General features: G+C 36.3%; 1 protein-coding gene across 12 annotated transcripts in view; it reads right to left on the bottom strand.

Moving 5' to 3' along the window:
• The window catches only part of scro (scarecrow), a 1,102,402-nt gene that overhangs the window by 1,017,901 nt on the left and 59,027 nt on the right, over window positions 1–25,474 (bottom strand). For 3 of the 12 annotated variants that reach the window (XM_067760136.1, XM_067760129.1, XM_067760137.1), the window contains exon 2: window positions 8,924–9,873. The exons of 4 other annotated variants lie outside the window; for them this stretch is intronic. The gene's annotated coding sequence lies outside the window, so the exon portion shown is untranslated. Of the gene's footprint in view, window positions 1–8,919; window positions 9,874–25,474 lie in introns of all 12 variants that reach the window. 5 more of the 12 variants (XM_067760130.1, XM_067760138.1, XM_067760132.1 and 2 more) reach the window with 4 other exon arrangements.

Raw genomic sequence — 25,474 nt, 5'->3', positions numbered from 1 at the left:
CAGGTATGGCTACAGTATTAATAACATGCAAACTCATAATTCGGGATGAATGCAACATGGCACATAAAAAGTTTCTCGAAGCTCTTGATCGTACTTTGCGAGATTTAAGTGGAATAAATTAACCAATGGTAAAGACTCTAATTTTATTAGCAGGTGATTTCCGACAAACTCTGCCAGTCATTAAAAGATCAACTCCTGCTGATGAACTGAATGCTTGCTTGAAAGCGTCACCACTTTGGAGAAACGTGAAGAGAATTAGTTTGTCAACAAATATGCGTGTTCATTTACTTCAAGATGCATCTGCTTAGACATTTGCTAAGCAACTTTTGGATATAGGTGATGGAAAAATTCAAAACGATCGTACAACAAATGAGATATCATTCATACCAAATTTTTGTGAAATGCAATCGTGCATTCAAGACATGGAAAAAACAGTGTTTCCAAATATTTCTATCAATTTCAAGAATCAAAATTGGCTATGCGAACGAGCAATCTTAGCTCCCAAAAATGATCATGTTAACAAAATCAATGATCGCATTCAAAACCAAATTCCTGGTGAAGTGACGAAATATAAATCGATCGACACAGTTACAAATGAAGATCAAATTTCGAATTATCCTGAAAGGTGTCCATTTTGGACACTTCTGAAAAAGCGTGTTCTGCACGCACACACGCCGCACTTTACTTTAATTGTCTTTAGTTTCTTCTTAAATAAATAAATAGATGTTGTTTTAAATTTTATAATATAGTTTTTCTTTAATTAACCATTAATTCCTTTTAACACTTGTTCTTTTTAATTTCCAGTTAGTTTTTTTAATCAACTTTTCTTTTTGCACGACTCCACTCTTTTTCTCACAGCAACGAATTAAATCCCATTTTTCTAACTTCACTGAATCCAATTCGCCCTGCTGAGTACAATTGCCACTGCTGTTCAGCAACAGCTGACAGTGATGACAGTTGCACTCAGAGGTGTTTTTAATGCGTGAAGGATGGGTAACGCAGTGCGGTTATACCACCCTTCCTTAGAAAAAAGAAGAATCTGACAAGTTGATCAGATTTGTCATATTCTTCTTGTTCCTATTACTTAAATTGTTTTGATTGAATGAATGTATGATATTCGGGTGTTCCTCCCCTTTTTTCATTCGTTCAATCAGAACAATTTTTTTTTTTTACATATGAAATTTTGTTAATATTATAATATGAATTCAATTACTTATGCGTAAATTGTTTTCTAATTTCTATTGCATTAAATTAATGTATTATATATATTTATTACAAATAGTGCGTGCATATTAATATTTGGTTTTATTTACATGCCAATTGAAATTTTTGTTTTCGTATATTAATATAAATTTTAATTTGAGATTTCATGCTTCAATAACAGAGTACTGAAAATTTAGAATTAGTTACAAGTTAGTTTTTAAATTTGTATGAGAAAAAAATTTTAGTTTACCTTATTGATTCGGTTTTTGTGAACAGTTTTTATTTTTTTATTTATCTCATCTAAAACCGTGACATTAACTCCATAAATTTTTGTTCCTATGTATGGTCCTTCACAAATACTTTCGTGTTTATTTCTAGGTTCTTTTTGTACTACTACTTTATCGTTTATATTAATAGCTAAAAGACGCGCCCCCTTATCATATAGATCCTTATTTTTAATTTTATGTTTGCTAATTAAATCTTTTTCTATTTTATGTGTTTTTTGTAGTCTATATTTTACTTTTTTTGCATAAATTTCAACATTGTAAATTGGATCGATCTGTTCCTTTTGAACTTCATTTGGTAAGGTAACATTTCTACCGAATACTAATTCGTATGGAGTAAATCCATTATCAAAAACTGTACTAGGAGTTGTAATATGTAAAAATGTAAAATATTTCAAATAAACGTCCCATTCGGGGAAGTTATCGTCTAGAAACTCTCGTAAATATTCATTAAACACCCGATGATTTCTTTCAATTGTACCTTGGGTTTCATGATGGTAGGCTGTATAAAAATTATGTTCGATTTTTTGGGAGTTTAGTTAATACAGAGAAAATTTCATTTTTAAATTCGGTTCCTAAATCGGTTTTAATTGATTTCATTATGCCATAAATGAGGATGAAGCCTTCAAAAATGGCAATTGTTTTTGCTGTCTTATGAGGGTATGATATTGTAACTAGGTATTTGCCTAACTCGCACATAATGGTAACCGCGAAATTATTTCCATTATTCGACTCAGGCAAAGGTCCTATTGTATCTATAACTACGACATCGAAAGGTTTGCAGGGTGTTGGTGTAAGCACCAAATTTTCTTTGGTTTTTGGCTTGTTTTTATTCAAAAGGCACTTTTTGCAATTTTTGACGTATGTGGAAATATCACGGGTCATAACTTTCCAATAATATTTTGTACGTATTTTTGCGTAAAGCTTTTTATTTCCGCAGTGACCACCTGATATCGGGTCATTGTGGTAAATTTCCATTAGTTTAAGGTTTTTGTCGTTGTCCGTAACTGTTTCGACAGGTTCTATTAATAGTATTTGTAAATTTTTTAAAATTGAATTCCCTGTACTTTTAAAATTTGAAATAGAAAAATATTTAAATATTTGATCATCTTTTTGCCATTCTGGTTGCTTAATATTGTGTTTGCCAGCTTCTTTTTCAAGCTTCAAAGGTAATTCATCTAATTGCACTATTTTGTTAGTACACACAATATTATGTACATAGCTCGAGTTTTTTATGTTTTAAATGCGCATATATTTTTAAATTGATTTTATCATTATCATTGTCATGACATATTTGGCTTTTTAACCTATGGATTTTCTTGGAAAAACTATATGAAAATTTGTCGAATACCTGTAATTTAATATTTTTTTCGTTTATGTCCTCAGCCGATTGTTGTAGTTGTTCGTGACGTTTCGTCATAGACCTCGTCTGTACTGCTAAAATTTGATTATTGGAATTTTTAAGTTCTTGAATTGAAATTCGTGATAATGCGTCTGCACCTTCGTTCATACTTTTTCTTAGTTTTTCGAAAGCTAACTCACATGCCGTATTCCAATTAAATTCAACCTTTTTTCTACTCAAATGATTCAATGGAGCTGCTAAAGAAGAGAAATTTAGAATAAATCTATAATAATTTGCAAATGCCACGAATCTTGGGACAGCATCTTTATCGCGTGGCTTAGGATACCTTTTAATTTCTTCAATTTTTGAATCGTCTGGTAGCAACCCATTTGCTGAGCATTTATGCCCTAAGAAAGTTACTTCAGGTCTAAGAAAATTACATTTTTTTGGGTTAAGTCGCAAGTTGAACTTCCTACAGGTCTCGAAAACTTTTTTAAGATTAGTGAGATGATGTGCTTCGCTACATCCAATTACTATAATATCGTCTACATACATAAAGGCTTGGTTGGGTGAAATACCAGAAAATGCAATTGACATCATTCTTGAAAATGAATTTGGAGCCACGTTTAAACCAAATGGTAACACCTTCCATCGAAAAGCTCCGCGGTCAGTACCAAAAGATGTTATGTCTCTTGAATCTTTGTGAAGTGGAATTTGGTGAAGACCCGAAAAAAGATCTAAAGTAGAAAAGAATTTCGCACGGCCAAGGTTATCCAAGATATCGTCTACACGTGCCAAAGGAAATTTATCGGCAATTAACTTTTTATTTACAACCCTAAAGTCAACGCACATTCTATACGATTTTTGGCCATTTCGGTCTTTTTTCGGTACCAAAATCAAGGGACTGTTATAATTCGAACAACTATTTTCGATCAGATCGTTTTCCAATAATTTATTTCTTCGCGCTGAGAGCACGGTAGGCGGTAATTTTTTATGTATACTGGCCTTGTATCGTTTAGTCTTAGTTTTTGTTCATAAAAATTTATTGTCATTTTATCATTGTCAAGCGCAAAAATATCGGAGTATTGTAAATATAAGTTAATAAGCTTATTTTCAGCATAATAAGGTATTTGTTTTTATACTCAGTTGAGCAGAGCTCACAGAGTATATTAACTTTGATTGGATAACGGTTGGTTTTAAAGATATAAAGGAATCGAGATAGATATAGACTTCCATATATCAAAATCATCAGTAGATATCGAAAACAAATTTGATTGAGCCATGTCCGTCCGTCCGTCCGTTAACACGATAACTTGAGTAAATTTTGAGGTATCTTGATGAAATTTGGTATGTAGGTTCCTGAGCGCTCATCTCAGATCGGTATTTAAAATGAACGAAATCGGACTACAACCACGCCCACTTTTCCGATATCGAAAATTTCGAAAAATCGAAAAAGTGCCATAATTCATTACCAAAGACGGATAAAGCGGTGAAACTTGGTAGGTGAGTTGAACTTATGACGCAGAATAGAAAATTATTAAAATTTTGGACAATGGACGTGACACCGCCCACTTTCAAAAGAAGGTAATTTAGAAAATTTGCAAGCTGTAATTTGGCAGTCATTGCAGATATCATGATGAAATTTGGCAGGAACGTTACTCCTGTTACTATATATATGCTTAATAAAAATTAGCAAAATCGGAAAACGACCACGCCCACTTTTAAAAAAAAATTTTTTAAAGTCAAATTAAAAAAAAAAGATTAAAAAAAAGGTTAATATCTTTACAGTATATAAGTAAATTATGTCAACATTCAACTCCAGTAATAATATGGTGCAAAGGGCTCCGCCCTTTTTCATTTAATTTGTCTAGGATACTTTTAATGCCATAAGTCGAACAAAAATTTACCAATCCTTGTGAAATTCGGTAGGGACTTAGATTCTGGGACGATAACAGTTATCTGTGAAAAAGGGCGGAATCGGTTGAAGCCACGGCCAGTTTTTATACACAGTCTACCGTCTGTCCTTCCGCTCGGCCGTTATTACGATAACTTGAGCAAAAATCGCTATATCTTTACTAAACTCAGTTCACATACTTATCTGAACTCACTTTGTATTGGCATAAAAAATGGCCGAAATCCGACTATGACCACGCCCACTTTTTCGATATCGAAAATTACGAAAAATGAAAAAAATGCCATAATTCTATACCAAATACGAAAAAAGGGATGAAATATGTTAATTGGATTGGTTTATTGACGCAAAATATAACTTTAGAAAAAAACTTTGTAAAATGGGTGTGACACCTACCATATTAAGTAGAAGTTAATGAAAAAGTTCTGCAGGGCGAAATCAATGGCTTTGAATCTTGGCAGGAATACTGTTCGTGGTATTACATATATAAATTAATTAGCGGTACCCAACAGATGATGTTCTGGGTCACCCTGGTCCACAGTTTGGTCGATATCTCGAAAACGCCTTCACATATACAACTACCACCACTCCCTTTTAAAGCCCTCATTAATACCTTCAATTTGATACCCATATCGTAAAAACACATTATAGAGTCACGCCTGGTCAACCTTTATGGCGATATCTCGAAAAGGCGTCCACCTATAGAACTAAGGCCCACTCCCTTTTAAAATACTCATTAACACCTTTCATTTGATACCCACGCCCTTTTAAAATACTCATTAACACCTTTCATTTTATACCCATATCGTACAAACAAATTCTAGGGTCACCCCTGGTCCACCTTTATGGCGATATCTCGAAAAGGCGTCCAACAATAGAACTAAGGCCCACTCCCTATTAAAATACTCATTAAAACCGTTCATTTGATACCCATATCGTACAAGAAAATTCTAGGGTCAGCCCTGGTCCACTTTTACGGCGATATCCCTAAATGGCGTCCACCTATAGAACTATTGCCCACTCCCTCTTAAAATACTCTTTAATACCTTCCATTTGATACACATGTCATACAAACGCATTCCAGGGTTACCCTAGGTTCATTTTCCTACATGGTTATTTTCCCTTATTTTGTCTCCATAGCTCTCAAATGAGTATGTATTGTTCGGTTACACCCGAACTTAGCCTTCCTTACTTGTTCTAAAATGCTTTTAAGTTCTTTGATACGACTATCTTGTTTTACTGGGTTATTGATTTTATAAACGTGATAATTAGAAAATTTTTCTGTTTGAATGTTGCAGTTATTTACGTATTTTACGCTATTTGTGGTGTTTATTACTTTAATGATCGGATTACTAGTATCAACTATACATATCGCTGTGAAAACACCGTCAGAAATCTCTTGAGAATCCACGAAAAGTGGTTCTGAGTTTTTTTTCCAAGGCGAAAATTCTATAAACTTCGCAACGAGGTGGTATAACAAATGTATCGCTTTCCTTTCCGTGAAGGATGGGAAGTGCGATCTTTTCATTGCCTATCCGGAAGGAAATACAATTTGTTGCATAGCTTATATCGCATTTATTTGATTTTAGGAAATCCTTACCAAGTATTCCATATGATGGAATGTTGAAATCATTGTCTACCACGTGCAACGTATGTTTGACATAAAAATTTGAAAAGTGTAAGTTAGTTGTAAAATTACCTAATGTAGAAACTGTATCTGTAGTTACTCCAGTAATATTAATTGTATCATTGTTATTAATTATGACAAATTTTTATTAAGAGAAGAAATTTTAATTAACGAAATGTCGGCTTTTGTATCGACTAGAAATGTACAAAATTTGTTAGAGCCAGTAATATTTATTTATTTAAAATCGGAATAATTAAAGTTAAGACAATAAACGTTTTTAGAAGAAAAAATGTGAGCTGAATCAGTTAGTAATTTGTCTCGTCCTGCCTCAGTGTTCGCTCCTGAGGGGCTTCCCTGTTTAAAGTCCGGACACTTGCAGTTCTACCTCTATTATTGGAAGTGTTAGAACCTTTATTATTGCTATTACGACTATTGCTGCTGTTATTATTATTATTAGACTGATGCCGATTTCCGCCTCCGGAACGGAAATTTTGCCTTTGATTGCCGCGATTGAAATTGTTGCCATAGTTACTGTTACTAAAGGATGGTCTATTTTGTCTGTAATTGTTAAAGTTACGACTCTGATTTTGGAAATTTCGACCTCGGTTATTACTTTCAAAATTTCTAAAATTGTTATTGTTCCCGGCCCTAAATGCTAACACTTGGCGGTCTTTTATTTCATTTGATTGCTCTAAAATCAGTTTAGCTACTACGTCCTTGGAATCAGAAAAATTGGTTGAAGCGAGGATTGCTTTGACTAAACTTGTTTTTGCGTTCAATCGGCAAACGTTAACTGTTTGCTCGATGGCCATTTCATGGGCTTTGGCCTGAGTAATCCCTTCGATAATGAGCGAACGCTCTAGAGAATCAGACAATTCCTCGACGCCTTTTGCGAAATCGGAACAATTATTATTATTAACTTGCAAAGCTGCAAATTTTCCGGCCACAACTTTGGAGTTGTCGGGTTTTATAAGGTTACGTAGTGCTATTTTTATATCATTAACTGAAAGTATTTGAGTTGGTATCGCTTCTCGAGCTTTACCATCGAGTTTGGATTTAATATATGAAATACAAGTGCCAGTTAAATATTCGTCGACAAATTCAAGACCCAGGGGCTCATCGCTATAATTTTTACGCATAATACCAGCACGCATGCTGATAACCGATCTTTTTTCCTCAGGAGTTGCCATATTTGTATCGGAATTAGGAGGATTTTAAATATGTGTTTCGGGCAATTCCTCAAATCCGTGAAATTCTCCGGACAAAGAAAGTCTAACAACAAGGTTTTTGATTGTACTGGGCGAATATGTGGTTGAGCCTTCGGAAACTGGGGTTTTAAAATCAATATTTTCGGAATCGGAACTTTCGGAATTAAAATTTTTGGAATTGGAATCTGAATTTTCGGAATGGGAGTCTGAATTTTCAGAATCTGAGTCTTGCTCTGAAATTTTGGGAACTAATTTCTTGTTTCTAAGAAATATATGTAGTAGGAAGCAAAGAAGAAATATTTAAACTGATTAAAGTTGAATTTGTAGAAATTGCTTACGAAAATTTAACAGAAATTGGAATTAAATTGAATGTTGATGTGAAATTGAAAGAATTAGCCGACAATTTAATGACTGACTGAATATTTAATGATAAATTGAATGTATATTGAAGTAATTTAATTTAATTTGATTTCAAAGGAAACTATTTTATTTTGTTAAAAGGACTTGGCTGTTGATACCGGACGCACCGCTTTATTACAAAGATCTCAATGTGTTTGTGTTATTACGGACGCAACGTTTTTATTAAAATTGTATGGTTTTATTTTTATAGATACAGGCGCATCGCATCTTTTCAAACTGGTAATATGAATGTCCTCGGACGCCCCGGGATAAAAAAAAAAAATGTCATTGGTTTTGCACGGAACCACCGTTTACGCAAAAAAATCTCTTGGATATTTACGGAACCACCGCCTTATGCAAAAAAATTTATGTATGTTTGTTTACGGACGCACCGTATTTAAAAAAAACTCATATTTGTAAGTATGTACGATTGCTCAAAAATATAAATTTTTTCAACTCTGATTGATAAATGAGGGCCTCCATAGCAAAACGCGATAAGTGCTATCGAGAAATTTTGTGAAATTACAAATTTTTGCTGACCATCTTAGGTAGGCTAGTCTGGCAATTCTCACAAAATAGATATTCACATGAGAAATAAGTGTGCGTTAAAATTCCGAAAAAAAAAGTTTATGTGCCCTTATGCGCTTGATTTGCAGCTCCTCAAATATTCTATATATTTAGCAATATATCATGATATAATCATATTCACAAGAATGTTTAATATATTTTTTGTAGTTTACTTATAAAAAGAGAAAAAGTCGAAAATTTTAGTAAGTAATTCATATGAGAATTACTGAAATATGTGTGCAATTTGAAATTATTATTTTGAATGTTCGCAAGTCGAAAATGTGAAATTTTAGTGATATAAGTTTAACAAATTCGATAGGTGTATTTCATCAAAATTTTAAAATTTGAAGTTATAAATTCCAAAACTTTATACATACATACTTATTTTTGCCGAATGATACTGCTTTGCTTTATGCTGCTGCTATTACCGCTGCTCCGCTTCCGTTGCTGACCGAATTCTGCTGCTGCTCCTAGGGTTTGCCTCTGCTGCTGGTTTTCTTCTGCGCTCTATAAGCCGTTGGTTAACATATTTGTTGTTTTATGTATAATCGTATACTTGTAGTTTAGTGGTGGTATTTACGGCGTTATACTTGGCGTGGCTTGTTTTTGTACACTTTAAATATGGTCTGATGCTCCGTTATTTTGCTATTGGGTTTTTGGTACAGCCCCCAAACCATGATTTCCATATGTATTTATGTAATTTTGTAACTTTCACATTTTTTATTTTTTGTAATTTTAATTTTTTTTTTTTTTTTGAAAAGGTTTTTGAAAGTTTTATATATTTTTTTTGTAAGTGTTTTTATAGTTTTTTAAAGAACATTTTTTTTTTTTGTAGTTTCTAGAGCTTTAAATTTTTTTTGTGAAACTTTAGCATTTTTATATATTTTTGGATTTTTATGTTTAAACTTTTGTACTTTTCGAGTTTAAACTTTGCTTGTAGCCTTTGTTTTTTTCCGATTTTGTAATTTTTTGTGTTTTTTTTGATTTTATTAAGACAAATTTTTTGGTTTCCCACTTTAATTAGTGGTACACCCACGCCTGTTGGAAGGTTTGCCTCCTTTTGGCCACACGCCATATATGCAGGCCTTCGGCCCACGGTCGCCAAGAAAGGTGTTCATTTTGGACACTTATGAAAAAGCGTGTTCTGCACGTACACACGCCGTACTATACTTTTATTTGTCTTTAGTTTCTTCTTAAATAAATAAATAGATGTCGTTTTAAATTTTATAATATAGTTTTTCTTTATTTAAACATTAATTTCTTTTAACACTTGTTCTTTTTAATTTCCACTTAGTTTTTTTAATCTACTTTTCTTTTTGCACGTCTCGACCCTTTTCCTCACAGCAACGAATTGAACCCCATTTTTCTAACTTCGCTGAATCCAATTCGCCCTGCTGAGTACAATTGCCAGTGCTGTTCAGTAACAGCTGACAGTGATGCCAGTTGAACTCAGAGGTGTATTTAATGCGTGAAGGCTGGGTAACGCAGTGCGGTTATAATCCAATAGAATTTCTACACTTTTAGAACCACTTGGAACGCCTGCGCATATATTAACTTTGAAAATTGGTTCACCAATCATGCTTCTACGAAGGTTAGACCCACCAAAATTGTGTAATGGAACCAGACTTTGCGTTAAGAAATTAATGCCGAATGTAATCGAAGCAACAATCATTAGCGGTAAAAGCAAAGGTGAAGATGTGCTCATACCACGGATCCCAATGATTCCTAGAGATTGGCCATTCAATTTTAAACGCTTAAAGTTCCCTGTACGCTTTGCTTATGCAATTACAATCAACAAAGCACAAGAACAATCGCTTACTGTTGCAGGATTAAATTTAGGGAGTTCGTGCTTTTCCCATGGCCCGCTATATGTTGCTTGCTCTAGAGTTGGAACACCAAAAAATTTGTCTATATTTGCACCAAACGAAAAAACCAAAAATATTGTATACCCACTTGCATTACAATAAGATACAATAATAAAATGTTTTAACTGAAAATTTCACCAAATTTCACAAAAATTTCAATTCAATTTACAGAACAATAAACTAAATTATCATCAAACAAAACAGAAAAAATAACGCAACATTCATTCGATATCGGGCGTTACAACATACGCCGGGTATAGCTAGTAACTTCATAAAACTGATGACCAGTCAATAAAATTCAACACGAAACTTTAAAATAAACATAATTTTAACCCAATTACATAATTTAATTCATAGAAAATGATCTAATATATTTCAAATTTCGAAAAGACACAAAACTGTAAGCTCGCGCAGAATCGCCCATATATGCTTTCAATTATTCCACAACCTGTCGCAAGTGTCCGGATACATGCATGCATTTTTTAGTATAGTATTTTTTTTTCGAGTACCGAAGAAGATTTAATGATGAGCTGTACGAGCTATACGCAGACATCAACATAGTCCAGCGAATTAAAACGCAGCGGCTGCGCTGGCTAGGCCATGTTATGCGAATGAAAGATGATGCTCCGGCCAAGAAAGTGTTTCTATCGGAACCCGCCTATGGAAGCAGAGGTAGAGGGCGGCCCCTACTCCGTTGGAAGGACCAGGTGGAAAACGATTTAAACTCCCTTGGTGTGACCAATTGGCGCCGATTGACGGAGCGAAGGAGCGACTGGCGCGCCTTGTTGGACGGCCATAACCGTTTAGACGGTTAAGCGCCAATTAAGTAAGTAAATTTTTTCCAGCAATCAGGTATAATAAAAATAGAAATTATCTGGGAAATTCTTCTTTGCGGACTGACTGAGTTTGTCTACACCCTGTCATCAGAGCTAGACTATGATTGTTTCGTTCTTACTGAAACTTGGCTAAATGAGAAATTTTTTGATGCGGAGTTTTTCAATCCGGCTCCTTTTAATGTATTTCGCAAGGATAGAGACTGTTGTTAAAACTGGTCTTAGTAGAGATGGTGGTGTACTCATTGCTGCACCCATACATCTTCGAGCTTCATTGTTTCATTTACATAATACTGACTCTTTGTTGGATCAAAATTGCATTAAATTGCAGGGATCTTGTGGTTTCCTGCAAATTTGTGTGTCTTATGGTGTTTTCTTTTCTACACGAAAATGTCGCCTTCACGCCGACCCTTCAAAAAGTTGTGTTCTGTTGTAAAATCAGCTTAGCCTCAATAGAGGGCATCATTATCTTTTCTCAACAACCTACCCTAAAAATGGCCAAAAATGCAACATTACTTTCCCTCGCTGCCATTGACGGTGCAGAAAACAGCCTTGTCAATTAGCTGATGAATCACACGAAACTGAAGCGAATGCTATATATGTACGTATGTGTCGCATCATGCCTCACTCAAAAGCAAATTGCGATCACAGTTGACAGCGAACAACCACACGAACTGCAAATGGTTACAATTTTTGTTCTTTTTAAGTCATGCAGGGTGGCACTGAACATTTTAAGTGGCTACAATTTACAGGGCGAAGTGAGAATCTTAAAAATGTTTGCCGCTGAAAGTAGTTCTGATGCCCTATATAAGGCACATGTGGATAATATATTGGCTGTGCATGATATAATTGGGGACAATCAACTTTTTATCCTGGGAGATTTTAATATGGGTAATATTTCACGAAGCTCTTTGGGTGGTAATGCCATTCGAACTCAATCGAATATTACTACTGAGTTTGAGTCATACCTTATTGATAATTCAATGTATCGAACTAGTACAAATTAATAGCTTTCTAAACTTACTAGAAAGGGTCTTAGATCTAATATTTGTAAGCTACAATGTTAACCATAAGCTCACGATAGCAGCTAGTTACATCTCGCATCCAAATCAACATCATAGCCCATTGATGCTGGAGCTTGACTTTTATCAATATTTCCAACTACCGACTTGTGATAACAGAGCTGCCTTTAACTGCTCGCGATGTACTTCGATGAGTTAAACATTTTGTTTGATTTAGGCTGGGACCACCTTTTTGGAAATGCAGATATAACTGGTTGTTATGATATTGTGACGAATATTGACACTGATACTAAGTAAATAAAGCCACAACAACAATAAAGCAAGCTGCTACACTTGCATGTACGTAAACAAATTAATCATTGTCTGCACACATACGTGCGGGGCAACAGAGAGAGATACTCATCAGCGCATGTCATCATCAGCCGCTCACACATACACGCATATGGATACAAATTGAAAAAATACGCGTATATAGCTACTAAACAAGCATCAGGTTCACGAAATTACTAGGCTTAAAAGAAATGGGTAAATGAGGCATAGGCTGAGGCATCGCAATTCAGTTTCATTTAAGCAAGCTATTGGTTGTGAAGTATCAGTGTTATTGTGAAGTACTTTAATAAAGGCCATTTTGCATTATTAAATATTGTAGTTATTTATTCAACAATTTACGATACGAACGTTAGTAGAAGGTTGCGAATAAGAGGATTTGCACTAAATTCGTTACAATATTTTTAAGTCAACAATTTATGACATCTGTGTGAATAGCATCGCAACTCATAGAGCAACAAAAGATAAACGTCCGTGGTTATCCAAGAACTCAAACGGTTAAGGAATTTAAAGAATAAAAATGCATAAACGCTCTTCCAATGTAACGTTCGTGAGATTTTTGTATCGGCGGTACATTCATAATGTTGAAAACATTAAATGTAACCCTAAATTTTTTTAGAGCTACATTAATGCCCCGATTCGGGGCGTTACCGGTAAAATAGTACCCAGAACAATATGTAACCGAATATCGTTATCAGTTCTTTTATCCGCAATTCTGGCCCAAGTGGTAAGGCTGTCATCACCGAAAAACTCACCAGTGTCTGTGGAGAAATTTGAAAGGTAGTTTTCTTCGCTTTAACGGTTGCCACTTTGGTCCAATTGGACCAAAAAGTGTCCCTTCCAACCCCACTTGGTCCGCTGGTCCCTTTTCTTCAATTTTGGCCCTTTTTATGCAGTAGCCACGATTGGTACTTTTCTTTCTTTTTCACTCAGGTAAAAATTCATAATATTGCCCAAATTCACCACACTTTCGTTAGCCCCCATATAATTTTTAATTTACTTCAATGGAACTCTCACCATAAAAAATTGCTTAGTCAATAAAATGTACCAGTACAATAACATTTCACCTAGGATATAATTTATGCCAGGCATTAAAGAGAAAAGTATTGGCAAACACATTGTCGTTAATTGTTGATGAAATAACCGACTAATCAAAAAAACTCTAGTCTTCACTATGTTTAGCAAAATTTTATATGGAAACATCCTAAAATTTTGTATTTTATACTAATAAAATAAAACAAAAATTTGGTCATTTTTTCGATGAATTTTGGTCCCAAATGAAAACATGGTGTGGCAACCGTGTTCGCCTAACGAAAATGTCTCACTTGTAGATACGAGGTTAACGAATAAACGGGACGATGTGTATATACAAATTATGCATGATAAGTTTCTACATATAAATAAAAAAAAAAAAGTTTATACATAGGTATATTGTAATTTATTCTGTGAAAGTACATAATGTAAGCAAATATGTATAGCAAGAGGCAACACTTTTTTACTATTATCTTTACTTATTTGCGCTTACAATTCTTTATTTTTCAGTTTTGCCTTTTTCTAAACAACAGCTGTTGTGTGGTTATTTCGATGTAACCACCTACTTTTGTGGGTAGAAAATTATCTGGCTACTTTAGCGGGTGTAAAAGTTGCTACATGATTTCATTACCGTGGTGAAGAATTTTGTTACCACACTAGAATCGGGGCGTAAGTCGAAAAATAATTGTTCCGACATACCAACATAGAGGTGTTTCGGCCAACTCAATTTCGGAAACGGCTGACTTATTCCCTGAATTATTTTCCTCGAATTTCGTTACGGATAATAGTAGTGGGGTTTCGTCTGAATATCTGCCAATTGTAGATACTTCCATCAATTTCGGGAAGCTATGCTTGACTGATTTGGACATCGCTAATGGTATTGAACAGCTAAAGATGTCAACCACAACTGACGCAGATGACCTATCAGCTGTCCTGTTGAAAAGTTGTTCATCTTTGATTGTTCCTTTAAGCCACATATATAATATGTCATATCTGCCGGAGCTTTTATTGGTGCATGGATATTGACTTTTATTAGGCCTATTCTTTAAGGTGGTACAAAAAAGGTATCTAAAATTATTGACCGATATCCAAACTTACCACTGTGTCAAAGCTATTTGAGTGCATAGTTAAGAATACAATTTATTTCTCCGTGAAACATTTACTACGTCCTCAACATCACGGGTTCGTTGCCCGTAGGTCTAATATAACAAATTTGGCTTTTTTACGGAAGACTGTTTAGATTCCTTTCAAAAGGGCTACCAAGTCGACGCGGTCTATACCCATTTTACAAAGGCTTTCGATGGGGTATCGCATCGAATACTTCTGGCAAAACTTGAATGCTTGGGCTTTCACTCTGAGTTTTTGAAGTGGATATTTTCTTACTTAGAGAACAGAAGTTGTGTCGTCCGTCTAGTTAATGTGTCGTCTTTTCCATTCTCGGCAACTTCTGGTGTCCTCCAGGGGAGCGTTTTGGGTCCGCTATTATTTGTCATATTTATTAACGACATATCATCTTGGTTTTCAAGGTGTAAGTTTCTTCTTTATGTGGACGACTTAAAAGTTTACCATGAAATCAAGTGCTTGGATAGTTCTTTAATCTTACAAAGTGAGCTTAGAAACTTATACCATTAGTATGTCCGTAATCTTCTATTCCTAAATATTGGTAAGTGTCATTTTACCACTTATGCTAAAGGTTCTGGTTTGGTTCCTACATGATATAGTATATCAATTAACCCTTTACGGCGCCAGGTTTTAAATTTTATTAAATTCATATTTATTAGCTAGTAAACACGTTGTTATTAATAAAATAAACAATAAAAATATATATATTTTTAATTTTTTATTTTTCAATAAACTGTTTGTTTACAAGCTTGAAACTTGGAATATAGTTCAGAACCCGATGAAAATGCAATAATAAGAAAAAAACTTCGCTAGGTGGCGCATGGATCGAAGTATTTAAAAAAAATCGTATTTGCGGTCCGATTTGGAACACATATTACGTACATGAATAGAAAGCGACCTATAAAAAATCGCCGCCAATTGGCACAAGGGTCGAGATATTCAAAAAATCGTATTTGTGGTCCGATTTGGCTCAGATTTGAACACATATCACATACATGAATAGAAAGCGACCTATGAAAAAAATCTCCGACAGGTGGCGCAAAAATAGAAATCGGTTTGGCTCACTGCACAAATATTATATACAGTCGGTTAGAAGTGACATCAAAATACTTTGCATCACATAAGTAGATAAGTTATAAAAAAATTGAAGTTTAATGGTTTTATTGAAAACAATACTTACACCAAGTTATAATAATACTAAAACCAGAAAAAAATGTTTTTTTTTTTTTAATTTCAATTCTTTCGCACGTCACCTAATAACTAATATTCACTTATTATCTTCACGAGGAGTACTGTAAATTTATGAAGGAGCTTCTTGACTTGGGTCATATGGAGCTAGCTACTCCAACAACGCAAACCGCATACTATATGCCACATCACGCCGTGGTAAAAGAAACAAGTTCCACTACTAAGCTTAGGGTCGTATTCAACGCGTCAATGAAGACGTCGTCAGGGCACTCGCTAAACGACGCGCTAATGGTTGGTCCTCAGCTCCAACAAGATCTCTTCCTGATTTTAGTCCGCTTCCGCACCCATCGCTATGGTATAATTGCGGACATCGAGAAAATGTATCGACAGGTCTACATCGATAAACGGGACGTCGACTATCAACGCATTGTATGGCGTGAGCATTCATCGCAGCCAATACGCGACTATCGTCTATCAAGGGTTACCAATGGGGTAGCATCCGCTTCTCATCTCGCTGTCAAATCGTTCCATCGCGCGGCACAACAAGCTGGCGCGTTATATCAAAATATCGCAAATATCGTTACGTTAGATTTTTACATGGATGACTTGCTCTCCGGCTCCGACTCTTTCCAAGAACTGACAGCGCTTCAACGTAACATCTCACACGTCTTATGTCATTGTGGATTCGAGCCCTGGAAGTGGGCAACAAATTGCAAGCCATTGAGACAACAGATGCCGCATGCGTCTACACAGGTGTCCCATCTCTTGGCTGATGGAAGCGATATCCGAACCCTAGGATGTATTTGGCACACGGATACCGACTCTCTTGCGATAGCCTTCAATATAGAGCCCCTCCAGTGCGAATTAACAAAACGCATTTTTCTCTCCGACCAGCAAGATTTTCGACCCTCTCGGCCTCATATCTCCATGCACCATTAGCTCAAAAATTTGGTTGCAAAGAATTTGGCGTTGTAATGTCGATTGGGATGAGTTAGTTCCGCCTGAGATAGCTACAGATTGGTTAACGCATATAAAAGAGCTGGCCATGCTTTCATCGCTGAAGATAAATCGCTGGCTTGGTACTAGTCCAAACGCCGACACAGAGTTCCATGTTTTCACTGACGCATCAGAGGCTGCCTATGCAGCCGCTATCTACTGCCGCACTGAGTCGTCGGACGACGAGATAAACGTCGTGCTTATTGCTGCGAAAAATAAAGTATCTCCGCTAAAAACAACTTCGTTACCTCGCCTGGGACTCTGCGCAGCTCATCTAGGCGCTAAACTCGTCCGCCCAATTCACCAAAGTTTTGGTCACAAACTTGAAAAGCTGTACGCGTGGTCAGACTCAACGATAACGTTGGCATGGCTGCAATCAAATCCAAATCGTTGGGCAACGTTCATTGGAAATCGTGTAGCCGATGTACAATTAGTCTTGCCGTCATCGCATTGGAGACACGTCATCTCAGAGCATAACCCTGCAGATTGCGCTTCTAGGGGTCTCACACCTGCACAGCTCCTCGATCAACGCTTATGGTGGCAGGGGCCACACTGGTTATCCGAAACCGATCGTTTTTGGACGCCACACATAACGAAACATACTACGAATTTGGAACTGAAATCAATCAAAGCTAGTTCTCATGTAACGCAAACGCACGAAGATTGGGATTTACTAACGAAATTTCACTCTTACAACAAACTCAAACGAGTGACCGCTTCGTAAACAACGCTCGCATATCTGCTCAGAAGTTGAGTGCACACGAACGGCTGTCCATACCGTTAACATGCTCTGAAATCCGCAAAGGTAAGGTATTCCCAAGCTAACGTTTTCCAACAAGAAATTTCTAATTGCAGGTCAGGGAAGCCAATACCGATACGTAGTAGCCTCGTTCGTCATCAGCCGTGTTTAGACGACGCAGGCATTTTACGAGTAGGAGGTCGAATTAAGAACGCATCGTGCACGAACGATATAAGACATCCGATTATTTTGCTCAAAAATTCACCGCTCGCTAAAGCAATAGCCGCTGAAACTCACATCGGTATATTGCACGCTGGCCCGCAAATGATGCAAGCTGCTATGCAACGTAAATTTTGGATCCCTGGCATTCGCAATTTAGTTCGGGGTACATACCGCCATTGCGTACGATGCAAGCGCTTGAACCGCAAACCGCTACAGCAGCAGATGTCCGATCTACCACCTAGTCGCGTTACGAGTACGCGATGCTTCCTTCAAAGTGCGGTCGATTTTGCAGGCATATATAACGTAAAATTTACTCATGGTAGAGGCGCGAAATCAAGAAAGGCGTACATTTGCTCATTTATATTTATGAGCACAGGCGCCATCGCCGCATTCAAACGTTTCACTAACCGAAGAGGACATTGTCAGCATATGTTCTCCGACAATGGCACGAACTTTGTCGGTGCCGAAAGGGAGCTACGTGCCGCGTTTGAAAGGTGCGTTAACGACGACAAGTTGGCATCTTACTTCGCGAACACCCAAGTCACCTGGCATTTTAACCCTCCAAGCGCTCCACACATGGGCGGCTATTGGGAGGCTGGAATTAAGCGCATAAAGCATCATTTAAAACGCGTACTAGACTCCGCGTTACTATCTTACGAAGAGTTTTCAACATTCCTAATGGAGGTGGAAGCATGCGTCAATTCTCGACCACTCTGCTGGATACCTTCTGATATACAAGACTTCGAAGTGCTAACACCTGGGAACTTTATGATCGGCGAACCAATAAAGGGGTTACCGGAGCTTGACACAGAACCTTTCAAGGGCAACCTTCATCAGCGGTGGCAAGCAATCACAGCAATAAGGCAGCACTTCTGGAAGCGATGGCGAGACGAATACCTTGCAAATCTTCAGCGACGATCGAAGTGGGTTCGTCCAACGCAAAACCTACAACGAGATGATGTTGTAGTTATACACGACAACAACGCTCCGCCCACTAAATGGAAATTTGGTCGAGTTCTCGACAGCTATACCGGCTCAGATGATCTCGTACGAATTGTCAACCTACGAATTTGCGAAGGAGAGCTGCTAAGACCTATTGCGAAGCTATCATTATTACCAACAAAAACAGATATTTTTTCACTTTGAATTTTATTGATGTAAACTTTAAATACTTTGTACCTTTTTCTAATTTTAAACGGTCGTTCAAGGCGGCCGGCATGTTTGCGCCTAATTGGCATCTCTATATGTAATCATATCAACGTCAATTAGTGGCATTGGCAGCACTGACTGTCAGCCGTCAATGGCTACTTCCGTTTATCTTCATAGTAATTAAAAAAAAGAAAAACAAGTGGAAGTGTTTTTTATAATCGGCTATAATCCTCGCGTAAGTAAACCTTACAACCCGCAACCCGCATTTTAACGCTAACAGTAGTTTTAGAGTGTAAAAATGTAAATCCTGAACACATAGCTGAATTAAAAGTGTACAAATAATTGTTAAATAATAAATACAGACAGTGGTAGTTTAACAAATTCTGCTGTGGTAAGTGGTGAATGTGATCTACTAGAGGTTTTGTGAAGATTGCTTCACACTATTTTTCGTCCCTGCAACATCTTTATTCTTCGATCAGTCTTTGGCTTATTTGTCTAATAAATTGCTACTTATATCCCTTCTTACCAACTATATTTAATCAGCGTTGCGCCATCTGTTGGAAATCACTGATAATGCTGGATTTGTTTATTGTCAATTACTTTGTTTGACATTCCCAAGTGCTCTTGGTTTATTAGTAATTGTTTTTGTTTTTATCGGCCTAATGATAAATGATTCAAGGTTCGATTCGAGCTCAATGCCAGAAGATGCAGATGCCGTTCAGAGTCGGCATAAAACGAGTAGGTCCCGTGCCGCCAATTTGTAGGAAAAAATTAAAGGAGCAAATTAGAAAAGAAGCTCGGCCTTAAATCTCTCCGGAGGTTATCGCTCCTTTCATTTATTTTTTATTTTTTACTCAGAACACCATTTTTTTTAATTTTCTAAACCTAACCATACTAATTTTTGTTTATTGTTTCACAAATATGCTGTAGTAGCAACAGTAGAAGAGTGTCAAGTAATTCACTTAAAAAAATTCTACGAAACACAGTTTGCATCTATTAATAATTTTTTTTATTTTTTATGAAATTGGAGTACAAATAAGTTTAAGTTTTTTGCTATAAGTATGAAATGTTTATGTTGATATGGGCCTATTATTATGAAAGTGGTCTAAGTCATTTCGAACTCTTGATTTTAACTGCATTGTAATTTATAAATGAATGCGTCGTAGATGGATGGTTCTACCAAGAATTGTATCTTTTGGCCATTGGGTTCCAACAAACAGGAGGCGAGGAGAGATACAAAAACATTATCACTGAATGAAACGACAAGAAATGACTATGACCACTTTCATAATAATAGGCACATACATTTTTTATGAATAAAATGAACATAACGCTTGAAAAGTTGCCTTAAACTTTTTTTATGACACAAACCATCTTTTCAATTGCAATGTGGAGCCAACGCCTCTAACGTCCTTATCTCTCTGGTCCAACCCTGTTGAAACTGCAAGCTTCCTCGGACTCCCGTTAGAGGATATTGATTACAATTGAGTGGTCGCAGCTATGGATGGGCGAAACACTGTTACAATAACAACAACTGTACTTTATGCATGTAAAAAATTGCTGGGGTGTACGTGGGGCATATCGCCCTATCTCTCCCTCGTCGTGTACTTACAACGATTATTAAGTTTATTTTTTTATTTATTTCTTAGAGCTTATACTAAGCCCAATAATTAATATATAATCTAATTTATGTTATTTATATGAATCTATTGACTGCCCAAATGGAGTGAGAGGTAGGCAGCAAACGAATGACACCAACGCAAGGATTGTACAAGTTGTATCTGACGCTGTAACGTATTTAAAGTGCAAAGGCAACATCTGAACGGCGATGCACTTATTAGGTTGAGTGATGCGTTACAGTATGAACTTCGGCTACTTTTTGCATACGTCGGAAAGCTTCCTAGTGCCAGCGTAGAGGACACGGGACTTATGCAATGCTATTGGTGAATCGGAAGTTTGCCCACCTTGCATTAGAACAGCAGTGTTCTACAGTAATTGTACAATTTGTGTTTAAATTCCCTTATGTTACTAGATATTGTTAAATCATTTGTTAATTCTTTGTAGAATTTTAGTGCTTTATAGTACGAATTACATTTGTATGCTTCTGTTCTATAAGCAGGTAAAGTAAAGTCATTTCTTCTTCTTGTATTTACGGAATTAATATTTCTTACATATTTTATGTTACTTTTCAAATAATCAGGCAAGTTGCCTTCTATTATGTTTCTAATAAACTCCATCGTATGATAAAACAGTACCTGTTTAAAAAAAAAAAAAAATTAATAAATGTTAGGCGTGATAACCTCCGAAGAGATCTAAGGCCGAGCTTCTCTTCCAATTTGCGTCGTGCTCCTCTTGATTTTTCCCTACAAATTGGCCGGACGGGACCTACATGTTTTATGCCGACTCCGAACGGCATCTGCAAGGCAGATGAGTTTTCACTGAGAGCTTTTCATGGCAGAAATACAATCGGAGCGCTTGCCAGACACTGCCGAGGGGCGACCCCGCTTAGAAAAATTTTCTTCTAATTGAAAAATCTTATTTCTAAAATTTTGATGTTGCTTTGCCCGGGAGTTGAACCCAGGGCATACGGTGTGATAGGCGGAGCACGCTACCATCTCACCACGGTGGCCGCCTGTTTAATGCTTAGCAAATTTAGAGCGGCGAGCATATCTCTGATTGGTGTGTCATATCGTTTCGGCTCTGTTGCTTTTGCAGTTTGTAAATTAGGCTATATCTTATAATGAACAATAATGTTGGACAATATAGGAGGTTCGATTATCGATCTGTAAACCCTTACCTTGTACCGTCTACTTAAGTACTTGCAGGATCTTTGCATGAAAAATATACATGAAAGTACTGACTTTGTCAATAGCTTCGCAGTTTATATTTAGAAGTAGTAACTCATTGTTTTTAAAATTCCTTCTTGATATAACCATAAATTATCCTGTACTATGGAGTCTTTGTTTGGTGGACAGCCAAACCAACAAGTGCTTCCCTTAAGTAATTTGATGGGTGTGCAGGCTATGCATAACGGGAGTCTGAAATACAACCCCCCCCCCCCCCCCCCACGGCCAGTGGCCAGTGCAAAATATACTAAATTTTAGTTTCATAACATTAGTTCATTTCTGGTATGAAATCTTAAGGAAGATTGATCGTGTGCCGCTCAGATTACAAAATCCGGGGATGAATTTTAGAGAAGTGTATTATGGGAGGGTGGAGCCGTGTGTAGAAGTCCACGAAAGTGGGGAAAGCTTCTGACCGCCATTCACCTGGGACCGGCCAGAGCGATTCTTTTGCATGCGGTTCAAGCATGATAAGATTTCATACCAGAAATTAACTAATGTTATGAAACTAAAATTTAGTATATTTTGCAATAGAACTTTAGCTTCGCTTCTGGTGTCACTTGTGGTGTTAGTGTCCTCTGCCAATTGTTCTAAGTGTTCTACTACATTCTCTAGCCTATCGATTATAACGTTAACCGCTTGTATTCTGGCGCTGCGTCGTGTTTCAGATTCACGTTTGACAGTTTTTGTTAAAGCATTTTGTAATAATTCCCATCATATCGTTGAACGTGAGAAGAAAAGATATATGCTTTTAATTATTCTACAACCTGGCGTAAGAGTTCCGGATATATGCATGCATTTTTTTAGCATAGGCAATTTTTTTCAGAAATCAGTTATAATAAAAATACAAATTATCTAGGAAGTTCTGCTTTGCGGACCACTTGGCGCCCCCTGTGAGTAGCGCCCGGGGATTGCCCCTGCCCCCCCCCCTCACTTCGCCACTGGCCGTGGGGGTTATATTTAAGACTCCCGTTATGCATACCTGCTACCCATCAAATTTCTTAAGGGAAGCTTTTGTTGGTTTGGCTGTCCACCAAACTAAGACTCCATAGTACAGGATAATTTATGGTTATATCAAGAAGGAATTTTAAAAACAATGAGTTACTACTTCTAGATATAAACAGCGAAGCTATTGACAAAGTCAGTACTTTCACGTATATTTTTCATGCAAAGAATCTGTAAGTACTTAAGTAGATGGTACAAAGTAATGGTTTACAGATCGATAATCGAACCTCATATATTGTCCAACATTATTTTTCATTATGAGAGATAGCCAAATTTACAAACTGCAAAAGCAACAGAACCGAAACGATATGACACACTTATCAGAGATATGCTCGCCGCTCTAAATTTGCTAAGCATTAAACAGGTACTGTTTTATCATACGATGAAGTTTATTAGAAACATAATAGAAGGCAACTTGCCGGATTATTTGAAAAGTAACATAAAATATGTGTATGTTATTTCCGTAAATACAAGAAGAAGAAATGATTTTATTTTACCTGCTTATAGAACAGAAGCATACAAATGTAATTCGTACTATAAAGCACTAAAATTGTACAAAGAATTAACAAATGATTTAAAAATATCTAGTAACATAAGGGAATTTAAACACAAATTGTACAAATACTGTAGAACACTGCCGTTCTAGTGCAAGGTGGGCAAACTTCCGAATCACCAATAGCATTGCATAAATCCCGTGTCCTCTACGCTGGCACTAGGAAGCTTTTCCACGTATGCAAAAAGTAGCCGAAGCTCATATTGTAACGCATCACTCAACCTAATAAGTGCATCGCCGTTCAGATGTTGCTTTGCACTTTAATTACGTTACAGCGTCAGATACAACTTGTACAATCCTTGCGTCACTCCATTTGGGCAGTCAATAGATTCATATAAACAACTTAAATTAGATTATATATTAATTACTATATATAGGTATAAGTTAGCTGTTGTTATTGTAACAGTGTTTCGCCCATCCATAGCTGCGACCACACAATTGTAATCAATATCCTCTAACGGGAGTTCGAGGAAACTTGCAGTGATGCAGACGGAGGAAGAACATATTGCTTACAAAAGGGAAATACTGCAAAGCATTAAAGCTTTGATCAATGTTGAAAAGAAGAAAAAGTTCTGCAGAGTGGTCACATTTTTCAAAAAGTCGAAAAATCTATTAAAAAAAACTGGTGTTCTGAGCAGCTTTTAAATAGTTCTGGACATCCTTAAAAGGAGAAAAAACTTCTGAAAATTGTGATAAGTGGGCGTAATTTTGCAGATATTTTTTCCCATTATCAGGAACTCCCGAGCAATTGCAAATCTACTCAGAACACCATTTTTTAAACGTTTTTATTTAGCTTGACTCTGTGTAGCGACCCTTGTTTACTTATTTTGTAATTGAAATTTAAGTAACTTCCCTATAAACTACAAGCTTGAAACTTAGAATATAGTTCAGAAAACGATGACAATGCAATAATAAGAAAAAATTCCGCTAGGTGGCGCATGGACCGAAATATTTGAAAAAATCGCATATGTGTTCCAATTTGGCTCATATTTGGAACACTTTAGTTCAAATTATGTAAGCGAAATTTAAGTAAATAAAATACAGAAAAAAAATTAAGGTAAACGGTTTTACTGAAAATAATACTTACATCAAGCTATAATAATACTAAAAACTAGATAAAAAATAATAAAAAAAAATGTTTAAGTTAAACGCTTTTCTTGAAAACAATACTTACATTAAGTAATAATAGTACTAAAAGATAGAAAATAATTAGGTAGTCCCTAGGTACTAGTCATCACCCTCCACATCAATCTAGGGCGTTGATTAGAAAAATAAATAAAAGCGTGGGCCGCGTCAAATTTCTATTGATAGGCGATAGGCTGACCGACATTCTCTTCGGCGGTATAGGGCACATTGTATCTATATTTTTAAACGGTTTTATTTAGCCTGAAAAATCTTTTGACAATTACCGGATCGCCTTCTTTTAGTTTGTTATTTTTGTATCCGCGATAATTTTTTTTTTTGTCTATCTTGTTGTTTTGTTACGTTTCTTACAATTGTCTCTTTAGTCTTTTCTTCGGCTTTTCTTTTTGGATTTAATAAATCTAGACGAGTACGTAACTGTCTACCAAACATAAGTTGTGCAGGTGAGACTTCTGTGCTGCAATGAACAGTATTGCGATAATCCAATAAAAAGCGGTTTAGTATATCGTTAAACTGATCACCTGGTTGGCGCATACCACGTTTTAAAGCATTTTTTAAAGTCTTCACTGTATTTTCCGCTAAACCATTTGTAGCCGGATGACCAACTGGTGTAGTAGAATGCCAAATACCATTTAGCTTCAAAAAACTTTCGAACTCTTGGGACACGAAAGCGGTACCATTATCTGATACCAGTGTTTCTGGTAACCCAAAACGCGCAAATATATTTTTTAAAATATCTACTGTCGCTTTACTCGTTGTGTTTTTCCCCATATCAACGCATTCGACCCATTTTGTATAGCTATCTACAACGACCAGACACCACCTATTCATAAAAGGGCCGAAAAAGTCAATGTGTATTCGCTTCCATGGTTGTTTGGGCCATTTCCTAGTTA

This window comes from Eurosta solidaginis, chromosome 1 (genome assembly GCF_040869045.1).
Source record: "Eurosta solidaginis isolate ZX-2024a chromosome 1, ASM4086904v1, whole genome shotgun sequence".
Lineage (NCBI taxonomy): Eukaryota > Metazoa > Arthropoda > Insecta > Diptera > Tephritidae > Eurosta > Eurosta solidaginis.
Note: the sequence above shows the minus strand (reverse complement) of the source record. Positions and strands in the feature narration are given on the sequence as shown.